The sequence below is a fragment of the Pezoporus flaviventris genome, unplaced genomic scaffold (genome assembly GCF_033815535.1).
Source record: "Pezoporus flaviventris isolate CSIRO_AGI_PZ_B2104156 unplaced genomic scaffold, CSIRO_AGI_Pfla_v1 ptg000023l, whole genome shotgun sequence".
NCBI classification, from domain to species: domain Eukaryota; kingdom Metazoa; phylum Chordata; class Aves; order Psittaciformes; family Psittacidae; genus Pezoporus; species Pezoporus flaviventris.
This window is the reverse complement of record NW_026892571.1, coordinates 4126275-4143154: the sequence shown is the minus strand read 5'-3', so window position 1 is coordinate 4143154 and position 16880 is coordinate 4126275. Positions and strand designations below refer to the sequence as shown.

Sequence of the window (16880 nt, the reverse complement as noted above, 5' to 3'; positions counted from 1 at the left end):
ACTTGGGTTCAATCGACTTCAGAAACAGAAGGGAGACATGTTTTGCAACTTTTCATTGCAATCCTCTGCCAACTCGCTTCACCCTGATCTCACGTAACACTGCTGTTTGCTTACGAGCAGGCTAAATGCAGATCAGCCAGTCAGTACATTTCATTTCAGTCATTTTAACCTTTCGTGACACTAACCCAAATATTACGCTTATAGGTAATTCTTCCATATGATGTGATCAAGCCAGGTATCACGAAGGTCTGGAATGAGAGCACCAAGCAGAGCACATGCAGGCTCAGCTACCCAGCGGTGAAAGCCTGGTGCCATCTAGCTGTCAATTCTGCTCGCTGACGTTTCATATGGCACACAAATAGCAATGAACTTGATTTAGCTCACGCAATACTTCTGTTACTGTACCTAACCTTTCTTAGGCCAACTTCCTTCCTGCCAGCGATGGAATCCCATGACTGTGCTTAAAAACCAAACCCAGGTTTCTGAGGAAGTCAATAAATAACAACAATAATAATAATAATGATGATGATAATAATAAACAATAATAATACAGAATAAAACTGTATTTTCATAGCCCAGAGACTTTAGTTTTAAATCTGAGCATAATAAGGCTTGAGTAAATAAACTTGCAGCTCTAACCAGAACCTGCACCAAGGGTAAGGGTGACTTGTGAGCTAATTTACCCTTTTATAATTGTATTTATTGTGGCAAAATTAGCTGCAATTCAAACAAGTCATTGAAAGGATAATCAAGATACTAAAAAGTTTGTAATATATAATCCTCCAAACGTTGCGAAATAGTCAGTTGACACTGTAAATGTGAAGTTATTTGCAGTAATGCAAATATGCATTCAAGTATATATTCCATATATAATTAATAAATTAAATAAGAATATTCAAATACAAAAATAGCATCTTCTGAAATCTATGGCAGCTGCAATTTTAGCAAAGTTTAAGAATTTCCGTATTTGATATTAGGAAGAGTGAAAAAGAGAGGGAGCAATGTAACCGTAGAAGCAAGCTCACATCCCTGTTAAGAGCTTTCCTTTCTGCCACGGAAACCAGCAAGCCAGCCTGATCCTGGTGGCATTGTGCTCTGTTGTCAAACTAGGCTCTCCCCACATCAGAGTTTAACAAATAAAATACTAAACCAGCAGTCAGTGTTGACAAAGAGTAGTGCTTTAATCCACAATTATCCTTGTAACTCTTACTACTCCTTTTATCATCCATTAGCTTTGATTCCCATTATCCCATCAAGAACTGTGTCAACGCTTTTGTCCCTGGGGATTTCCCACAACTACTAGGATCTGACAGCCAAGCTTGAGTGCTAAACAGGATCATTACCTCTTAAATCCACTTATCTGATCCACTGAATAGTAAATTGAAAAGCTCATTAACAGCAACAATCTGATTTGTTTTCACGTGTGACAGGGTCATTTCGAGTCAGCATGAATACAGTGCTTGTAATAAAAACTACTACCCGTTCCCTAATGTGACAAATTGTAAGCGAAAATAAATGTGATATTTTAAACACCTTCTTCAAAATCATTTTCAAAACCAATGCACGCTCTTAGCATGTAAATATAGAAGACCAACCAACCCCTAATCACAACAGTGAAGCGCCCTTAGACTTTTAAGCACTATAAAAAATTAATGATAAAGCATTTTGGACGTATAATAATAAAACACACTTCAACAGCAAAGACTGTGCTACATATTCAAAAGGCAGAGAAAAACACTGCTGGAAGGGGGCATAAAAGGATGCGGATTCACACGTGGAATGATCTCACCTTCAGCTTAGTTCCCATCGCCATGGGTAAAGCCGTGAAGGTGAAGGCAGCTCTGGGAGGCTGCAGAACCCCACATCCACTGGGTTGTCCCCTCCTTGGAGACCTCCCCTGCCTTCTTCCAGCAAGAAAAAAGTCTGGCTTTCATTTTCACTTCCCTTTAGACATTTCAAATAGGAGCAGCATAATTAGCTTTCAGTAGGGAACAGCCCGTTGAAGACTTGCGGAAAACCTTTACACAACCATTCCCAAATCCTTACAACTGCAGGATTTACAACTGCTGCACAAAACCTGCATCAACACACAGCACTATGCAATCACGCCATGATATGGCCAGAAATGCAAGTTTAACAGTAAAATATCCCACCATCAGTATCTCATTCTTACAACAGTCAGAAGCGTAAGTGAAAAATCCACAGAAGTGATAACAACAGACTACAATACTGGATGAGCTTCACAGGTACAAGCACATACTCGAGGTCCTTACAGCAAGTCGGAGCTGATCCCACCATCACAACCAACACCCAAGTGCAATGCTGCATTCAAAGGTGACAGCAATGGTCACAGAATCCCAGACTGGTTTGGGTTGGAAGGGACCTTAAAGCTCATCCAGTCCCAGCCCCCTGCAATGGGCAGGGACACCTTCCACTAGAGCAGGTTGCCCCATGCCCCATCCAACCTGGCCTTGACAACCTGGCCATGACAGTGAAGAGACCAGCAAAACTGCCTGGGTGGAATCAGGACACTGGAGGAAGACAGCAGCTTCACGAGCTCTCCTGCCAGGCAGTGTTTTTATGATCTATAGCAGATTTATCAGTGGTTCAAACTACATAATTGTATACTTCCCAATTACTTGAACTGTACCTGCTGCATTTCAAAAGGATGAGAAAATAAAATTGTGGAAGCAATGTTTCATAAAGCAAAGCACTTGTATGTACATACAGTCCGAGAAAATGGAGAAACAATTCAGCAATCACACCAAAACACTGTTTCCCTGTCTTCTCTACTCTTCGGCCCTAGATATGCCTAACTTTGCTTTATCTTTTGAGGTCTTCTCTTTTTGGTACTCTCATTATAACTCTGAAGAAGCTAATTATGTCAATTCTTAAATGTGAAGCAGATTACAGAACTGGGAAGCTCAGAATATGAGTTCCTAAAGGTTGTATGGCTATATAATGACAGTCACAGAAATTCAATAACAGCACTGTATGGAATGTACTCCAACGCACCCCATGAAACAAATTAAAACAGAGCAATGAATCTCTCACACTGTGCAAATAAGAAAACACAAGAAAATGTGGGTTTCTATATGTTTCATAACGGCTATTATAATGAATTAAGATTTTGGATAATGAATCTTCAGAAAATTACAGTAAAGTTATTCCCCATAGGCACAGTGTAAATGCTTAAGACATTATAACTTCCTTGAAGCTCTCCAGGCCTTGCTGCAGACAACAATCACTACAACATTAAAGTCTTTTGTCATGAACACTGAGGGTGAAACCAGACCTTAACCAGACTTTACTCCAGACAGATGTGGACTAGGGCTGGAACACACGGGCAGGCAAAAGGGAGCATCTCCTTCCTCACGTCTGCCTGGAAATTCACGCAATGCCAGGCGACCACAAGACATTCCCGACAGTGCTGTCCCACCTCTCTGACAGGTACATCACCCACTGAAACTCCACAGTATGCAGGAGTTTCTTTCTTGGTGTCGAGTGTCACAACACAGTCAGTAATTTCCACTGCTTTTCAAACTGCACTCGGGTATCTTTGATTTTCAGCACTTCAAAGCTCCATTACAACACAGCAGAAATCTGGCTTCCAAATCCCACAAAGCCTGGATATCTGAGCTTAATCGCCCACTCAGTGTATCAGAGTGCTGGATCATTCACCTTTACCTCCTGACCAAACTAAGGGCTTAACAAGCCTTGGCTTTTCTATCCTCTCCTTAACAGAGGAAAACCTCTGTCAGCTCCACACCTGACCAGCTGACTTAAAGAGGTAAGATCTCAAAACACCCTTAACTCTTGAGTCTGAAGCACGAATGGGCTAATCTGTCATTTCATAGTTAGCTCCCCAAATGAAAAAACCTCCAAGATAGGCCATAAGAAACTGCCCTGGTTTCAGACAGGACCTCTGAAGATAAAGTTGGGCTTTGTGGTACAGAAAAAGTAGGCTGCTCTCTCATTCACTGCTACATGTGTTTGCAAGCAACCAGAGGAACCAAGTATATAAACGATAACCAGTGTATAATATTTATTATATAAATTATATACTGGCTTACCTATAAACCACACTTAATTAAAATATTACATAAAGTTATCCTCACTTGAAAGAAGAGACCTACTATAAGATGACATTTAAAAATTAGGGTCTTGTTATTAGAACCAATGTGTGCTATGTAGCAGGGGGAAGGGTAAATCTGCTGCGTGGCTCACTCATTGCTATGGATGTTATTTCCCTCCTAGTCTGCTGAAATATTCTGTCATCACCAGTTGAGGCAGGCAGAGGTACTAACAGTTCCCACAAAGGCTCTTTTCCAGACCCTCTTCCCAATCCTTTCCCTGATCTCTTAACACATCAAGAGAATTCACAGGAGTCTGGGATGGGGGAGTGACTAACTCCCCTCCTCCTACTCCAGAAAGTGCCCATGCATTGCCAGCAAGAAACCTTTTCTTGCACGGAAATTGATCTCTTTTTCAACAATTTCTCTCTCAGCTTTTATTTACTTATTTATACATTTCTTCCTTTCTTAATTCCTGTTTTCTGAAAATCTTGAAAGAAACATTTACAATTCTGGTCAACTTACTACAAGAGACCTACTAGGAACCACCTGCTGTTATTGCTGGTACAGCACAAGAAGTATTCCCTGACACAAAAAATGAGAAAGAAAAAAGAAGCAGTTTATCTGCTAGCTTTTCAGGTAGCCAATTGTTAAAAAGGTCCTTAGCTTTAAAAGTCTTGTTTAGACTTCCATTTTCGTAAAGCACCGTTAGAGATTTTTAATTCCACTCTTTTGTTTCCCTCCAGGGCTTAGAGTACAAATATTATAGTGAAAACTGAGAAATACTATTAAAAGCTACTACTTTTTGAACATCATCCTGAAGATTTTTCCTTTCTGAAGCACAGTTCTGGGCTGCACTTTCCATCAGAGCTATACACTGCACTGCAGAGATTCAAGCCAATATATACGGTCAGGTACTTGCTTAAGAAGAAGCCAAAATGCTGCTTTAAAATTCTCTAATGACTGAAAGGAACCAATATTATAGTGATTACAAGAGCATTATTTCTGTCAGGCAGAAAACTCCACAACATAAAGTATTATAGGTACTTCAGCAGCAGTAATCATCACTCTTGCTTGCCCCTGTAACTATTAAAAGTGTCCAACTTAATTTTATTAATTCCTCAGTTGTATCTAGATGAGTGGCCCACTCGGCATGCTTATATGCAATAAACCTCAATGCTAAAGCATCACCATTACTTTGGCACTTAAAAACAACTAATAAAGATCACAGCTACTTATTCTACTCCTAAAATTTCTATATCCCAAACTATTTCATCGTACTGACACTGCTGCAGGTGTGCTGCATTGCTCAGGACCAAGCCTTAAGCATAGGAAATTGAGCATGATCCTGTATTTTAAGGATTTGTACAGAGGTTTTACAGAAGAGTGCTTTTGCACATTTATCCCACGGCATAAGGAGAGGTGTTACAGCTACCACAGCTAATACTAGCAATTTGAACAACCCTCTTTGGCAAGCCAGAAATAAGATAATTGTTCAACATAGGCTGGCTCTTCTGAAATACTGGAAGCATTGCCTGTAATTATAGACATCTGTCATTGCTAGCCACTCAGTAGTAACCCTGACATCAATATACAACTATAACACTAAACTGCCTGCAGGCACAGCAATGGGAGCCAGATACGAGAGGCGGGCAATCATCTGCCTCATCCAAACTATCTGTCAAAGGTTCCTAACCACAAATAGCTCTTACGTTTTGTATCCTTAGGATAATATGTTGATTTATTTTAGATCCTCTAATATTTACAGTCTAGGCCATCTACTAAAATAAAGAAACAAACCTTATGGCTAATGGAGGCAGTTACCGTTCAAAATCATCACGGAAGGTCATAGCTCACCACTCCAATGTTAAACACTGATGGCTGCTTTGAACATGCACCTGTGTATAAACTGTCCCTCCTCCCTCCTCCAAAACCATCCACGCTCATTTCCAGCTACAAGGAACAGGGATTGCTATCCTCTCATCATCAGCCAACATTTTATCAACCAGCCTGAAGAAATATTTACACTTTGAACCCGGAGAATATCTGTGCAAACCATGCACACCAAGTTCCAGCATCCCGGAGTTCGCCATGTCGGTACCGAAAGGAGACGTGCTCTGCAGAATTATCTTCAAAACACAGTTCTGGAATTAATGAGATCAGATATGTTACAGATTAAATACTTCACCACTTCTGAGTGGGAACGTGACATATGCTCCTAACCAAGGGATAAAGTTTCTTGAAATTTACAGATAAATGTGGGTAATTTCATTTTAATTCTAAGGTGAAAATCATGCTGAAACCCTCAGTCGCTACTTTTCTTTTTTGTCTTCATTTGAAAATCAATCTCGGAAAAGGGCAAAAAAGATTGTAGGTTTAAACTAATTAGGAAGTAACATCCTTACAATTATCATAATTTGTTATTAACAAAACTGAGATTTCTTAGGATGATTCACAACAGCCTCTGCTGAAGAGAAACTATTAATTACTAGACAGACAGTTAGCTTTCAAGTGAGCTGCATTTTAAAAACCTCCTTTAAAATACAATTGCTAAATGCCTTACAGTGCTGTAATGTGAGACAGGTTCAAATCTTATTACTTCACTGAAATTAAAACCTAAGTTTTAATACTGTTCAAGTCGAACAATGATTCCACACTTTATTGCTTTTGAAATCCCTTGATGATCATAGGAAAAAATGCCCTCGAGAAAAAGAGACTCTGTTTTCGATAAACAGAAAATACAGTTTGCACTCTTAGCCTCTTTGTCATCACAAAAAAAGGATTTAATGCCAATTCTTTAAAAAAAGACTTTTTTTCACAAAATGTGCACCTTGTGTGCCATTTGTAAAATCAGCTCACTTTCTTTTATTTATTACTGCAGCGCGGCAAGGCAATAAAGCAGCTACTGATAGCTAATAAATTACATGCCTTTTAAAACAATTCTCCAGCTACAAAAACTTGTAACTACAAAGGCTTACATTTACATGGTACATCATGTGAAATGTCTGTATTTATGTTATGTTTAACCACATAAATAAAACCTGACCCTTTATTAAACAGCCGAGTATGACACAGGGGCTACATAAGACACTAAACAAAGGGTAACTTTTTAAGGCTTTCCTGCAGATTTACATAATTAAGCAGAAGACTCAATAAAAATTTGGCCTCAGTGGTTCAGATAAAAAGTATTTTTTAAATAAAACCTATTTTTAAGTGTGCCCTTTAAGCTTCAGGAAAAAAAAAGTGATCACCAATTTTTCAATTATTGCATGATAACACTGATTTACTCCTGATTCTCAATGTTACAGAAGGTTTTCAGTAATAACTGCAATGTATTATTGCTATGTAAAACAATAATTCTCCATCACATACAAGAAAACCAGGATTTGTATTTTTAATTAAACTAAGTATCAGAGCTTTGGGAAAGCGTTTTTTGGTTAATAGAGATTTAAAACAACAACAAAACCCCTGCAGTCTTATTTCATCATATCTCGCCAAGAAATGCTTTAAATCTATACATATCTATTAAACTGATTAAACTGCTCTGAAATATATTTTCTTGATGGCTGGCCCAGCAATCCCAGCTTATCTGCAGAGAATGCTGAGATGCATTGTCTTTTCCTTTTCTACTGCATTATTTTTAGGCTGATGTGCTCAACCATCTTCATACATTTGTTCCTTACAATTTGATTGTCTCATAAATCATTAAACTAAGCATTACATTCTAATTGTCTCTATATCATCACGCATCTCAATTTAAGACATGTAGTTCTGATACTGATTTCCTCTGCTCGCAGTTATTTTTATAGCATCTGTGGCTTTGGTTTTGCTTTGCTCACACAACTTTTTCTCACTGTTGTTGTTCCAAAATGGCAGTTCTTTAATTGAGCATGAAAAGAAACCTTAACTTCCTCCTAATAAAAGATTTAAAATATTGCTATTCAATTGAAGAATAACAACCCCTGACATGTTAGCGCAGACGCTGTGTGATCCCCAATTCCTCACCAAGCACGCCACCATCACTATCACTCATTCTGAATGGAGATGCTGTGGGGCAGATCTTTCAGTCTGACTGAGCATTGCTTGATGCAAAACGAGATGGCAAATAGTTCTCAGACACTCTTCTACTCCCTTCATCGTAGGGCCACCTTTCCCTATGGAAACCAAAGATTTACTTTGTTAATGTGTTTTCTGGTATTTTGCACATGTCATCAGCACTTAAAATATCAAGACAAAGACATTTTAATCTACAGCAGACAAAAAGGCGGTTTAACAAACCAAGTGGCCAGCACAACAAAGCCAAACCAAACCCACAGTTTCCTAACTCAGGTTAGTCTACTTGTGGGGATGAAAAATAGGTGCAATTTTAAGATGGTAGAGAATCATGAGTGAATGGAACCTGGTGTGTCCGTGCCAGGAGAGTGTCCTTTGCCTAACACGATGCCTAGAAAGCACTGCAAAGAGAGAAGAGAGGATTTAACAAGAGTCCTAGAAACAGTGGTTTTGTTCGAGAGGAGTTACAGACATATATAAATTTTAAAAAAACCCAAACCATTGATATCTGGACACTGAAAATTCAATCACTCCTAATTTCACCCAAGAATTTAAGCTAAACCACAGGACACTGAAATCAAGCAGGAGCTTAGAGGAAGGAGCCACATGGTCTGGCCTATGAACACAGGAAGAATCCAAGAGGTGCATCTGGAAAAGAAAGAGGTCAATACCAAACTTAGTTGAAAATAAACAACTGTAAAGGTAGCCAGTGATGTATGTAGCCAAAGGTAGTATGGCAGAGCATACTGTAAGTTAAGGAATTCCGAACACGAATATAGTGCACAGAAAGAGACCACCAGCAGGGAACAGAATTATAGATACATAAGTATTTACTGAAAAGCTTACAAAACTAATGAAACTGATCAATCAAAACTGGTCAAGAGCCTTGATCAATAATTACTGTCAGTAACACGTGGGATGTTTCAGACTTCAGCCTCTGATGTTAAAGCCTTCTAGGAATAAATAGGGTGACACTGAAGTTGTGCACAGAAAAACATACAGCCTGGACTGTCGTGGCTCTGGCTGGAGAACCCCAGACTGTCATTCAAGTTAAGAGGAAAATACAGAACAAAACACAACAAGGCAATCTCATCCACCATTTGACTTAGTCACACTAGAGTGAAAGCACCAAAGAACACAGTGGTTCATGTTAGAAGGTAAAGAAGCAGCACAGGATGACCTAACAGGCATCACCTGTGACAGCCTGATGTCATACACACACGTCTGGGATCCTGCACGACTCAAAAGCGTGGCTGCATCACCTACACTCTGGACGCAGCCCTTCATGCAGTGTCATCTTTTTACAGTATGACTGATAGTGATGGTCTTTAATAATATCTACTGCAATATTTTGGTTTGCTTTGCTGACCTCTTAAGCAAATGAGATAATCAGATCTATGCAAACATGATAGATAACAGAACACTGTCAGGCACCACTAATCTCTACAGCCACAGAATCCCACACACTTCAGAAGCAAAACAATCCACTAAGGTGTACTGTCAGCTGCTGACTCACACTTATCTTAAGGGATACTGCAAACCTAATTCTTTTGCTCCAGTAGCACATACATTTAGGTGACTACATAAAAATATAAATATTCTAAATGTTATTCATCAGATTAGAATGAAATTGGTTATTAAAGAAAATGCATAAACTAGAAGGTACTTGTGCTGTTAAAGAGCTCATTCAGAGAAGGTCCATTACACTAATGCTACATAAACTATTAGCTCCCGCGTGCAGTCTTACAAATCTAAAATAATATGATTTCATATCCACTTACACCCAAAAGTTTCTATGTATCTTGAGATAAGCCACACTGTTGTGTAGATGATATCTATACAAATCATTTAATACTTAAATTGATACAAAAACCCTGTTTCAGAAATAAAACTTGTGCTCCCAGAAGACTTCTTTCTCAATAGAGCTACATGCCTCAAGAAACAACTCGTCAGTAGTGAGAATGCTCTGGAGAAATAATATGGAACCTTCCTCATGGCCTTCCTAACTGCAGTTCTTTTGATCCAAATTGATGCCAACTACCGACTCTTCCAACAAAGAAGATACAGATGAAACCTGTGTGGAACAGATCACTGAAATACTGCTGGGTGTTTTTCCTCCTTGTTTCAGAAGAATGGCAAATGGCAGAAGACAGCCACCATTTGCCTTCCTATGATGTTTAACAAAAGTGCAGTTCAGTCTGAGAAGGGCACTTTAAAAATATATTCCTGTATGCTAAACAGATCTCTATCAGGACGACATTACTAACCGTTCTGGATTACTCCATAAGCACACAAAAGCAAGAAAGAGCTCTGAATAGTCTGATAAAATAAATTTGGGGAGGATGTGTGAAACATGTGAAACATGAAGTACAGCCCAAATGCTGTCTGTTCTGCAAATCTGATTTCAGGATATGGAAAATGGTTATATGCAAGATAACAGTCACCACTACCCCAGCCCTTGCCTTGTCTGGGTGAGACAGCTCTATCATTGCTCCTTCACTGCTCGGATGCATGAAGATGAACTAGATGCTCTGCTTTTTACTTATCCAATTAGATACGAAAATCACATGCTGGTACTCTGAACTGTGACACTGATACTGATGGAAGTCTTGACACAGACCTAAAGCAGACACTCAAGAAAATGTTCATCTGCAGTTTTGTTTTAGCTGAAATACATGTTTTCATAAGCGGAAAGAACAAAACTCATTCCTAGTTCAAGCACTCCACATAAAAAAACAAGTCATTTTGCTTTAAATACTAAGACTACCAGAGTCTCCCATTGTTTGAACACATTATACACAAGCTAAGGAAGGCACATTGCTCCTGTGGCAACTCTAGATATTATAACATTCAACAATTAACAATAAATTAGTTCTTTGCTGTATGAAAGAAACGGAGCTCTGGCAGCTTTAGAACATCTGTGAATAAAGGAGACAGTTGGCCGTAAGGTGTTCCACTAAGTCATCATAAAGTATGTCAGTAATACTCAGAAAATGTTTCTCCCTTTTCTCACCCAACTTCATATTCAGTGCTTTTGGCAAAATATGTTCAAACAAGAAGAGTTTCCATACTATTATTTATTACCTATCTTCTCTCATCTGTTATCAACTTGAAGACAGCTAGAGATTTTTTCCAGGGTGAAAGTGCTGTTATGATGGGTTATATTCCTAAGGACTGTTGAAAGAAATTTATGAAATGTCTTAATTCTGCCATTTTAGTTCCAGAACTATAAATTAAAATTGAGAAGGGGCTATTTTTCTTGTTTGACCCCAAATACACAAACACAGACTCTTCTCACCTCACCCCCAAAATCTATTCCCAGAGCCACCATTATATTAAAAATGAGCCAAGACTTGACTTATGGATGAGTAACATCACAGTAGAACAGGCATAACTATAATTATCTCAATTCCAGCCTGATGAGCTCCAATTCAGGTTTGCATTGCGCTCTAAACCCCAGAGTAAGAAAAGATGGAGTGGTGGAAATGAACAGCAGTATCATGCCATACTCCATACTGTTATAGCTGATGCCTCATAATATGTGTGATTGCAGCTGAGAGGACTGTGCTTTTTAAGTACTCTCTTCTCCTTCCCATCAGCATCACAATGTAATTTAAGATTGCTTTATACGCATTTCTTACCTTAACATTGGAATGTCTTTTAAATGAACCACACCAGACATGAGCCAGCACTGTGCCCTCACAGCAGAAAGACAAACAGTGGGCTGGGCTGCATTAGTCAGAGCATTCCCAGCGGGCTAAGGAAGGTGATCCTTCCCCTCTGCTCAGCACTGATTCGGTCAAACACATTTTGTATGAGAAAATTACATTTTCTTATAATACTTACTTTTAAGGTAGTTTTGTTTTAGCCATTATGAATTTTAAATTTAAATCACTAATGTTAACTCAGATTTAAATCTGTTTCAAGTTTTTGCTGAGATCTGTCTGAATCACTACTTTATGTGTTAAAACTTCGTATTAAAAATTAAGAGAGCCAGAAAAAAAGCCAATATGGATTTTTTAGTAATTGAAGATGCACACAGATAAGTGTGCTTTCTTCCCCCTGCTTTTAAGTTGGATTCACAAGTAGCAAGATGCAATCATTCTACTGGATGAAACCTGTATTTTCAGCTTTCTAGCCATCGTCAGAACGGCACAAAGGAACTGAAGCACTATTCCTGCATCATTGCTGTATTACTACTACTAAAATGAAATAAAAAGCAAGGGAGGTCTGTTTTTGCATAGCTGTACTTTCAAGACTCCTCAGCTTTAAATTTTCCAGCACTGTGAGCAGGACTAACGAAATCAGCAGCAGTCAGTATTCTGAGTGCCAGTGCCCAAGCTAGTGAAAAGACAGACCTCTTAATACAACATGACACATAACCCGTCGTACTACTTGCCCTCTTACTATTCAGTCTTTACAATCAACAAACTAATGGCATACAAATTCAGTGTCAGGGAAGGAAGGCAGGTAGTTAACTCTGACACGGTAATGAAACCACATTTAACAGTATGGCCTGTAGCCTACATACACCCAGAAGCTACAATAAAATGCTAATGGCTTGCTTAAAATGTACTTTGTGCAAACTCTTTTCTTTCATTTCACAAGAAGCTTTTTAAATTTTTAAAAACCTTTAATTTGTATGCAATGTAACTTTTAATATCTGCATGGTGTCACATCTTTCAATCTAAATATGATCAAATTGGGACAGATGGGTCCTAATAAGCCCATTTACTGTATACGCAAGACCCAATACTGGAGCTGGTTAGAAGTTTTACAGTTTTTCTCTTGCAAAATGCAACTCTATCAGTATTAAAGATTCACTGCAAGTATCTCCACTGCCCTGAGAGCTGCACAGGAACCTTTTGCTGCTGTCTCCAAAGGTCTCTTCCTTACGATGCCTTGCACAGGAGGGTAGTTCTGCTCTGCCGTTCCACCTCCTGTCTGAACATGTGCACTGCTCTACGCTCTGGCACACAATTAGTTCTTAACTTCCAACATGGAGAATGCCACTAGAGGGCTCACATATTATTACTAGGCTATCACATCACTTCTATGCATTACGGGAGTTTACACAATCTGCATCATTCCAGCACTAAAATTCTTTTAAACATGGAAAAACATGTTTGGCCAGTATGTGACAGGGCCATGCTTTAACTGAGCTAATAATGGACTAAAAATGGTCAACAACTGTGCAGCTCGAACGTTAACTTAGCAGAAGGTATCTGTATCTTCCATGATAAACAAACAGCTGCAGTCCTTGCTTTGTGTACAGCACAGTTCACCATTAAATGCAGGTCAGAGTCAGTGCCATACTATGCAATGCAATACTATAATGACACACAATAGATAGCCTTACACACTTAATGGTCACTTAATCTTGCCTTTTTTTTTTTTTAAATGCAGGTTTTATTGGCATGATTATAGTCGGTAATTACAAATGCAATAGAAATGCTGTCTCTGAACCACTTGAGAACCATCTAGAACTTTGTCCTGCAACATGATGAGCACTTCCTCTGTTGTGCTGTTAACTGTGGCATGAGGAGATGGCACAAAGTCCCAGGCGGGTCAGGCCTTAAGTGCCCAGCACCATCAGTTTTCCACTTAAGAGGCCAACACCCAATACAAATGCTAGGACTTACATTATATCTCTCCCACAGACAGAATAAGAGACATGTAACTAAACAGGAATCAACATGAAGGAAAAGAAATATATTATGTCTGCACTAGATATGTACAACACATTTTTATTCCTGTCCACATTAAACTGTGCTCCAAGACAACAAACGGATATGAATGAAATTTATCTAAAGGGATTAAGTTAAATATTTTGGTGTCAAGTGATAGACTCTAAACAAGTATTTAATTTTAGAGCTAAACACCAACACTATACATTTTAGACAAAAATGTTGTTTGACAATGCATCCTGTTTGACTTAAAAATCAACTAAACAAGAATTAACACACCAGCGTGAGAACAAAATTAACAGTCTATGGCAGATGAATCCTCTATTGCACCTGTCCTCCACTGTGCAGAAGAACATCAGCCTGCCACTGATTATTTCTTTTTGACATGATTTATCGCCTACTATTCTTTAAACTTGATAAAGCAAATTAATCTTTGATTGCAGGAGCCACTGGAGGTTGTCATTAGTCATGTAGTTTGGTGAGGCTGCATGTGTTTCATTTACCAGTCACAAAGAAATGAAAGCCCAGCAGCCATCACTGGCTGCTTCAACCGTTCTCCTCAGCCACCCAAGAGAAAAGATAACAGAATTCAGTATGGGGGATTTTAAGCAGCTACTCTAGACCTGACCCACATAAACAGAACGGGCTATTTGCTTTTCCAGAAAGAATGCTGATTCCCTAAAACTTACGTTCATAGGAAGTTAGTAATTGTTAATGAACAACAATTTGATCCAATTAACATATATTTCAAGCTAGCAATTTACTGAGTTGTATAATAATACGATTTTATATATTAAAAACTTAAACTAGAATCCTTAAGTAATTATGTGCTCATCTAGAAAACAGTGTGAAAATCTGAGCAAGTCCAACGAATGTGCACAGACTGAAAATAACGCTTACAATTTATGGACTAACGCTGGACTGTCCACATCAGGTCCCTGGGCTCTCATGCCCCAGCACACTTTCAGCTATGTTTCCAGCCATACTCAATCTCATCATAACTTTCCAAGCCTAACTCCCCCCTATAGCTCCAAACATACCATCTCCCTCTCTTCAACGGGTGAAGGGTGGCAGCACATGAGAACAGGGACGAATGACAAATCTAGGTGATTTTATTGATCAGTCTTCATTTTATTGAGTAATTCTGGACAGAAAACAACTCTTTCAGATTTAGCTCCACAACAGCAAATGTGGTCAGGTCTGAAGTGGGCTTGCAATGGCCAGGCTGCGCCACAGACTGCAATAAGGAGACCCAAACAGCCCAAATGCCATTTGGGGTGGGGGTCCCTGAGCTTAAGTTACCAGAATGAAACACTGCACAACATTATCTGGGGAGATACATCGCTGGAACAGGCCAGTAATGATTTCCCTGTAAAACACTGAGGAAACACTTGCCCAGATCAGAGGATCTTTTCCCAAACAAAATGTCACTGTATGGCTGGTAATTCTACTTTAAAGTACAAAACGAAATGAAGCATGCAACAAAGGGCTACTGCTTGCAGCTCCAGATTATTAAATGACACTTGTCAGAACAGAAGAGAGTTTCAGATACCACATGGACACAGGCACAGTACAGACAACATTCCTGTATTAGGCAGTAATACACTGCAGTACATAGACGTTAAAAGACTGTTCAGCTCATTTATCTATAAATCACTATATTTAACACAAATCTCCAGCTAGCTGGGATCTTCGCTTCAGCATCTATTATAACTGCAAGTTCTACATTTTAAAGACATTTATTAACTGGTGACACACAAAACTTGCTAAATTTGAAACCAGTTAGAATTTTCTTGCATAACCCCCAAACAATCATGGGGCTCTGCTGTCTGCTCTCCTAACGTTACATGTTGAGTAAAAACAGGGGAATGTCACAGAAAGTTTACAGAACCAGGAAAACAAAGGATCGTGATCAAACAACACAGAGTGCTCCTGAAATTCAGTGTTGCCATTACTATTTGTAGCAACATTTTAGTATTGCAACTTCCTATGTTGAAGAAAAAAATCTTGAGCTTTTTTTCTGCCTCTTTTTGCAGCTTGCAAGTTGAATAAAGATTTACAAATGGTTGTGGGGTGCTTAACTTGATGCAGTACTATAATTTTTTACTTTTTAAACAGAGTAATCTGGAAGTGTTTATAAGAAAACTGCACTTTGCTACTAGAGATGAGATTTGTATTCTAGAACTAATAGTAACAAATACAGACAACTGCAGGAAAAATCCTCAAAGATATCACCACGGTATTCTCTGTAGTTATTTGTGAAAGCAGAATAAAAAGGAGCAGTCACTTAACTGTGAATTATGAACAGCAGCTTCCTGTACAAAAATGAATTTTAAAAAGGGGAAAACCTCTATGTTCAGTAAATGCTCTTTTCTTTTTCCTTGCACAGATAATCCTATGTTTAGTTAACAGAAATACAAGTACAATAACTTACTATTCATATATAAATACATACTTACTGATTGGCTCCATTGAGAAGCTATAAATTTCATCTATTGAACATTACCTAAAAAATTACATGTGTTTATCATCTGGATTATTCTCAGATTAATAGAGATAAATGACAAAACATAATCAGCACCAACTCTGCAACTTAATCATTGCATCTGAGCTATAGGAAACACTTAATTACTCTCATTTACTAGGTGCAATCTAATGAGAAGACATTAGCCAAATGAAAAGAATGCAGTACAAACAAACAAAATAGTTATACCATCATTAAAAAGAAACTCTGACAGTGCAGGTGACAGCACATGCAGGATAAATTACCATAATGTCCTAAATGCTGAGCTGTCAGCATGCTAATGCAGTGATCAGATACCCTGGGAATCTCAGCACTATAGCTGTCAGAAACAGGTATCATAAATCACCTCTCTCTACTGTACTGCTCATTATCACAGCTTTCTTATACATGTTTCTCAGCACAATTCAGTACAGACAGAAAAGAAAGTCACCCTCATCTCACACTAACACATAGCAGCTTTCAGCAGCCTTCAGAAGAGGCAGCAAACACTTTTACACCCAAGTCTACCTGCTAATGCATTCGGTACCTACCTGTGCCTTTGGA

At 38.7% G+C, this 16880-nt stretch overlaps 1 protein-coding gene across 2 annotated transcripts in view; it reads right to left on the bottom strand.

The window, feature by feature from the left end:
- Positions 1-16880, bottom strand: part of RANBP17 (RAN binding protein 17) — a 153074-nt gene that overhangs the window by 74043 nt on the left and 62151 nt on the right. The window lies entirely within an intron of this gene.